We start from the raw sequence: 7,036 nt of genomic DNA on the forward strand, positions 1-7,036 counted from the left end.
TATTAACATGAATTACAATCAATTACAACCAAATACACCAGATAGCGTATTAACACTGTGAACATTTCTCTCTTCACCACTTTGGCCTGTGTATACAGGCTTTCACACTAGTCTCTAATAAACGTGTCACTTGTTTCTGAGGAATACAGATGGGTAATGCAGTACATCGTTGTTCATCTTCAATGCAAGCACCATTGTTTTTATGGCTTGCCCGTAAAAGTCAGTGCTAATGTTAATGTTAAAGGATATTTGTACCGTGCACTATCACCACCGGAGTGGTCCCCTGGCGCTCTGGCAGATCTGAAAGAAACAGGGGTAGGTTAGGGATGTTTTAGTTGGACAACGTTTGGAGAGGAGAAAGGGAGCTTAAATGTACTGTTGGCTGCTTCAGTTCGGTTAACACTGTTCACTGAGCCTTTCGGTGTAGTATCCGGTCTGCGTCTGCCGTGTGCTGTTGTGTGAAGGTCTGGGTGGTGGGTTTGTTGTTGCAGTGTGGTGAAGTGCGTGCGGGTTTCTACAGTTTAAGAGGTGTGGTTGTGTTTAGTTAGAGTGTGAGAGGTGTGTGTGGAGTGGTGAGGTTTTTGTGGGGTTGGTTAGTGGCCTTGTAATTCGGAGAAATCCACACTCCTCTTGTTGCCTTTGGCGATTTAGACATGGTTGTCTTCATTTCAGTGATTAAGTTTCAGCATGATATGGCTGTCTCTCATCTCTCTGTCATTATGTTAAGTTAGCTGGTCTTTGCATTTCTATCTTTGTATTTGGCCAGTCCCTACATCCCGGTTTGTGGTTGGTGCAAACTAGTCCTTTTAGATCAATCTGCTTGCGACCTGCGCCTGTACCGTATGCCCTGTCTGAGTGGGTTAGGTTGGTGGTTGTGCCTTTGTGTTGGGCATGTTTGCTATTGTTCTGTCCAGATGGGCTTATTGCTCGCGTTCTGTTCCACCTTGCATAGTCTCTCTTGTTCTTGTAGGAGTTTCCCTTAGTCGCTCCTAGGTGTTGTCTGTGTCTTCATATAGTCTGTCAGCCTGTTCTTTTGTATTTCCTGTTTGATTGTTTCAGTTGTTTCCGTCTGGTTCCGAGGTGTTGAAGAGCCAGGTTTTTAGTAGTTTTCTAATTTTTAGGTGGTCTTTGGTATTTCTTATTCCTATCGGGAGGTTGTTCCAGGTTTTTGCGGCTAGGTGGGAGAAAGAGGAGCCTCCTAGTCCTTTCTTGGTGTATGATTTTGGTTCCAGGCAGATTTCATTGCTTGATCTGAGAAATCTCGTTGGCTTGTAGATTGTTATTTTCTTTTGTAGGAACTCTGCTCCCAGTCCATTGATTGCCCTGTGTGTTATGCACATTGTTTTGAATGTGATACGATGATTGATTGGAAGCCAATGTAACATTTTTAACGCTGGAGTGATGTGATCTCTTCTAAATCGTTTTAGGAGGAGTCTAGCTGCTGCATTTTGGATGCGTTGTAATTTCTTTAGGAGGTGTTCCGGGCAGGGTAGAGGCTGTTTGCGTAGTCGATTCTTGACATGATGAGGGTGATGATTCCCAGTTATTTGTGGGTGAAGGAGAGGAAAGGTATGATTCTTTTTGTTGAGTGAAGGAGGAAGAAGCGTTTACTTGTGGTTCTAATGTTAATGTTAATGTTAAAACTCCCCGTTTTTTTACTACCTTAGATGGTGTGGGCGCGGTTCCCAATTCAATCAGCCAGGGAATGTAGGAGTTGTTTTCTTTGTTTTTGGATATAATCATGATTTCTGTCTTTCCTTGGTTGATTTTTAGGTTGTTAGCATTCATCCAGTCATATATTTCATTTAGACATTCTACTAGAGTTGAGTGATCTGCTTGTGTATCTTTGATTTTGTAGATGATTTGAGTGTCGTCTGCGTAGTTGTAGCATGTAATGTTGAAATTTTTGGAGATCTTGATTAACGGCGTCTGATAGATGTTGAAGTATAGTGGTGATAGTGAGGATCCTTGTGGTACTTCACAGTCGTTAACTCGTGGAGTTGATTTGAACGGTTTTATCCATACAGTTTCTGTTCCGTTTGCTAGAAATGATTTAATCCAGAGTAGTGCCATGTCCGTTAGACCTATATCTTCTAGTCTTTTGATCAGGTTGTCATGGCTTACTGTGTCGAAAGCTGCCGAGAGGTCGAGCAGAATCAGAGCAGAGGTTGTGTTGGAGTCTGCATTTGATTTTAGGTCGTCCCATATGGACAGGAATGCCGATTCTGTTCCTCTTGCAGGTCTGAAGCCGACTTGTGCTTGGTCTAGCAACTGGTGTTTTTCTACATGTTCTTGGGCTAGTTTGTATAAGTATGTTCCTAGGAGTTTTGCCAGGTAGGGAATGTTTGAAATCAGCCTTTAGTTGGAAAGGTCTTCGACGTCGCCACTTGTGTTCTTTATAAGAGGTTTAATATATGCTGGTTTGAAGAATTGTGGTACGGTCCCTGTTGTGAGCGACAGATAAGGAGATTTCTGTAATATTCAGATGGCGTTCCTTCTGTGAGGATTGATTTGTAGATGTCAGGGGGGCATGGATCCATGGGTGATCCTGCTTTCTTGCTATGTTTTACCAGCTTGACAAATGTCTCTATTGATATTTCCGGGAAGTTTTGGAGTTTGTGCTCTGGCTCCTTGCCAGGTCCGGTTGGTTGAGTGTTAGGGTTGGTCGGCCTATTTTGTATGATTTGTCAGATTTTGTTGATTTTGGTTTTGAAATGGTCTGCTAGGTTGTTGCATAGTTTCTGTGAGGGTATTGCAGTGTTGTCGCAACCTGGTGGGTTTCTCATTTCGTTTATGATGTTGAACATTTCTTTTTGTGTGTTAGTGGCTTTGATGATTCTGTCATAATAATGCTTTTTCTTTGCCTTTTGAATTTCTTTCTTATACCTTTGGATTTGTCTCTGATGGTGGATACATGTATACAGCAGTGGCAAATGTTATACCCACTCACCTCCTCACTATTTTTAGTTTAGGCTTTTCAGATGGTGTTGAAAGTGCTGCCTATATGCCGGAGTTATTGTAATGGGAAGTGAAGGAATGGGAGAGATGAGAATTGAGGAGAGAAACTCAGTCCGTGTATGTTGCTTGTTTATTTGCTTACCCATGACTGCCCATTGTCATGGTAGTCCCTATGGCATGCCCGACACTTTGAGTTGAGATCCCAAGTGCTTTCTGTGTCACCTTCGAAAAGTTGAAGCTTTAATTACAGCTATAAACCTCCTACTGATGTAATAAAACTGTCTTATCCAAGTGTGCTGTCAGACACTTGATTTATAAGCAGTTTGTGTGAGCTTGCATCTGTCCCTTGCAATGAATTCCTGTTTAAAACAAGCATTGCCGGAGCCAACAGTGTTGGCACTTGCATAGGCTCTTGCCAGGCACTGCTATAATATGCCCTGCTATTACTAGCATTCGCTAGTTATTGGCATATTATTGCCAGGTAGTACTATTATGGCAGCGCTTGGAAAATGCAGATCCCATGCCTACACAAATGCCAAAACTGTTGGCGTTGCCAATTTTTTTGTTTGTAATCCATATGATCCAATAATTCCTTGGATACCAAGTGGCCCTCTGCGAGTAAACTCTGCACGACTGCAGAGCTATTTAGAATTAAAAAGTGCCTTGACTGTCTGAGTGTTTTGACAAAAGGAATACTTTAGGCAAATAAAGGAATCTGTGAGCAGGATGCAGATCTGTCAGGCCTAAGTTGTATACACCCTGATAACATAAACGTTTTTAGCAGGAGAGGCAATTGTCTTTTTCTGATCCCCTTTATCTCTGCCTTCAAAAGTGGTTTAGTGGTTATGCTCATAAGAGCTTTGGGCAATAATGCTTCATTAGCGCCCGTGGGATAAGAGCCTGCCAACCATGATGTTAGCAACACTGGTGTTTAGGTATACCAGAGGTCTGGGGTTCACCCTACACATTCACCGTTCAGAGCACCCAGGGCCAAACGAACCCTCCCCCGGTATACATAGGAGGACTCAGCCAAGGGCAAGTTAGAACTGTCCTTTATTTTAGATAACGGACAGGGATCAAACAGGAAATAGGAAAATCTCCAGCAGTCAACGCTCCTGAGCCCGTGTCAGGGGCTTTTGTTGTGGTGTGGTGTCACAAATCGTGCTCTTCCCCAAACCTACAAGCTCACACGATTGGGTGGCTGGCGTGTTAGTGCCCATAGCTGGCACCTATAGAAGTTAGCTCATGTCAGGTAGCTTTGCCTGAGCCTTCCCCAAAGATGATTTATTACATTGTTGCAGGGTCGCAGGATTAACATTGGCCCTTGCCCTCTGTGTACCTTCTCAAGGTGATGAGAAAGACTATGGGCCTCATTACAACTTTGGAGGTACCCATGCCCTTAGTAAGGGCATGGCTGCCTCCAAAATCGTGTCCGGGTCCGGGTTCCCTGAATGTTGAAACACCGGGCCATTCTGACTTTGGAGGGCCCGGTATTTCCTCCTTCAGGGAACCCGGACCCAGTCCTTGCCCATTCCCATTCGAGCCCCCATAGGGCTCAATGGGAATGGGGAGGGAGCTAACAACGGGCCTGTTGTTAGTTCCCTGGTCCCCTCGCGGGACCCGCTCTGGACGTTTGGTAAAACCAGAGGGAACCTCGTAATAGGGCGGAATGGGATTAACGGCGCCGGCACCATTAGCGGCACGGTTAATCCCATTCCGCCCACCTCGTAATGAGGCCCTATTGGTCTCCATTGTTGCTACTTGTATAATCACTTTGTCTTAAAGAGAGCCTGCAGTTTGCAGCGTTGTAAAACAACACATGTATAATTTCTTGTCTGCTTTGCTGGGACTGCTCCTCTTCCCACCACGGGCAAATGGGCATTGTTTGGCTCGGCCGTATCACGTGGGTGAAGACTGAGCTTTTCTATCTGCAATTAGTGAGGATTTATTCTGTTATTTTGCACGTGGCTACTTGGCTGTGGGGCCTGGAATGTTCTACTCATCTCTGACCTTGGCTGCGAGCACCAGTCCTGGACAGTGTGCTGCGAAATCTGTTTTCCGTCGTCCCATATTCGGAGGCCAGTGGCTTCATGTAATTCTGCTATAGTTATGCTCTGATTTCTATATGTTTATTGTATTATTTTCCTTATGGGTTAGGGGTAGTTGGTCCTTCCAGGTTCCTTATACAACCCTGTAGTTCCATATGGTTAGTTGCAATAAGCGGCTGCCAGCTTGCTCATCGTCTCTTGCTTTTCTTGCATTTCCGCGTTTGGCTAATGAGAGAAAATAAGAAAGGATTTCGACAGTATGTATATGTATCTGTCCTCTATCTACAGAACTGTGTAAGCATGTTATTCATGTGTGCAAGTGTGTGTCTGTGTAACTTTGTACATGGATGCAAGTTTGCTTTGTGGCTAACGTTACTATGTTGTGGTGTCTCTAAGGACCTCACCACAGCTGGATATTTGTCATTAGTCAATCAGGGCCAGTGAGGCACCTGAATCCATGATCAGTGTTGAGGCACCTGCATCCAGGAAGACGTCAGCTGGATAAGGTTTGAATGGTTGTCTGAGAGAATATCTGTTTGCATAGGTGGATGTTACTGGCCCTCCTGGGGCTGGCATAACAGTGACTGGCATCTTGTATTTCTGGCTCTTTGGGCTGTAATGCCTATGGGGGTCAAGAAGGGCATTCCAGGGACCCCCTCTTCAGTCCCCCCTCTGGTTGACTTGTCGACCACTCGACCAAACCTATTCACCGTTGCTTTTGGTAGCCATATTTTTGTTATTCCTCCAAGATGTTCATAGTAATTTGCTTGGTCATCAAAGCTTCATGTCATGTAACTGCAGTCTCCTTCTGGGTTACACCATGCCCATGTTGACCAATATGTCTTGTTGTCCACGGGATCATCAAATGTTAACATCTCAGTCGGGAACAATGGGCAGTCCTTCATCTGTGTCCTTATTTTATTTATTTCTTCTACTATCTTATCTTCTTTGCCATTTGTATTTATATCTACTATTACTTTCATCCCTATTGTTGTCTCTGTCGTTATGCGGCATTGTGTGATGCAGATCTTAATCACACATAGTGGTACTAGTACCAATATTAGTGCTCCTAGTAATACGTTTAGTGTGTCTTCCATCCATGTTGGCATCCATGAGAATATATACAACACCCAGCTTTGATCTTTTCCTGTTCCTTTTGCTTCCTCCTCTTCTGTGAGTGTGCCATTTGCTTCATTGTTTGCAGGCACAAATGTACAGCAAGAAGAACTGATCTTGGGGCAAACTCCTCCTTCCATTGCTGTCAGAAGGTCTAGAACATATCTGTTCTGGAGAGCCATCAACCTTACTGCTTTGAGCTCTACTTTTATTGCGTTTTAGCCATTTACAGTTGATTCTATGGTCTGCATCAGCTCCCATCTCATAATCTGGAGCCATTTTGCATTTGTGTATGTCTGTACAGCTGGAACTACTGACGTGAAGAACATCTCTGTTGTACTGAACAATCGACGTTCAGGTGGTACGTCATCTAGTGATGCTTCTGATGCTGATGAGAAGTAGTTCTCTCTTTTCACTCTACTCATTTCTACTGACCTCTTCTTTCTTCTTACATTGTCCATCTTATAGAAGTCTTCTGTTTTGATGTCTTTTTGTGGCACTACTAGTGCTGGTGTATTGATTTGCACCAATGAGCATACACCTCCCCAGTTGGGTGGCAACTTCTCGTACAACTTAGATCTGCACGCCCAATAATGATCCATTAACACTGCTGACCCAACCTTCATGCTTGTATGCTTTTCTGTGTACTTGCACTCTTTGCTTTCTCCTACCTTTTTCTGCACCATCATTCTGGAAACACAATGATGCTTTCTTCAGTGGTGTTATGGGCATTGGTCCAGCTTCATTGTCCACCCAGGTCAGTAACTTTGCACTTGCATTCCATTCTTTCAGGCATTTATAATGTTCTGCTTCTACTGTGTTTATTGGAGCTTGTAGGAGTGTATGTGCTTGTAAAGACTGGAGGGGGTTATCTGCACTCCTGCCTTCTATATGGCAGAGCAGAAGCACAGCAC

General features: G+C 44.0%; 1 pseudogene; it reads left to right on the top strand.

The window, feature by feature from the left end:
- Positions 1-4,401: 4,401 nt before the first annotated feature.
- On the top strand, positions 4,402-4,542 carry LOC138475028 (small nucleolar RNA SNORA49; annotated as a pseudogene).
- The last annotated feature ends 2,494 nt before the right edge of the window (positions 4,543-7,036 follow it).

The sequence above is a fragment of the Ambystoma mexicanum genome, chromosome 8 (genome assembly GCF_040938575.1).
Source record: "Ambystoma mexicanum isolate Mex_15411 chromosome 8, UKY_AmexF1_1, whole genome shotgun sequence".
NCBI classification, from domain to species: domain Eukaryota; kingdom Metazoa; phylum Chordata; class Amphibia; order Caudata; family Ambystomatidae; genus Ambystoma; species Ambystoma mexicanum.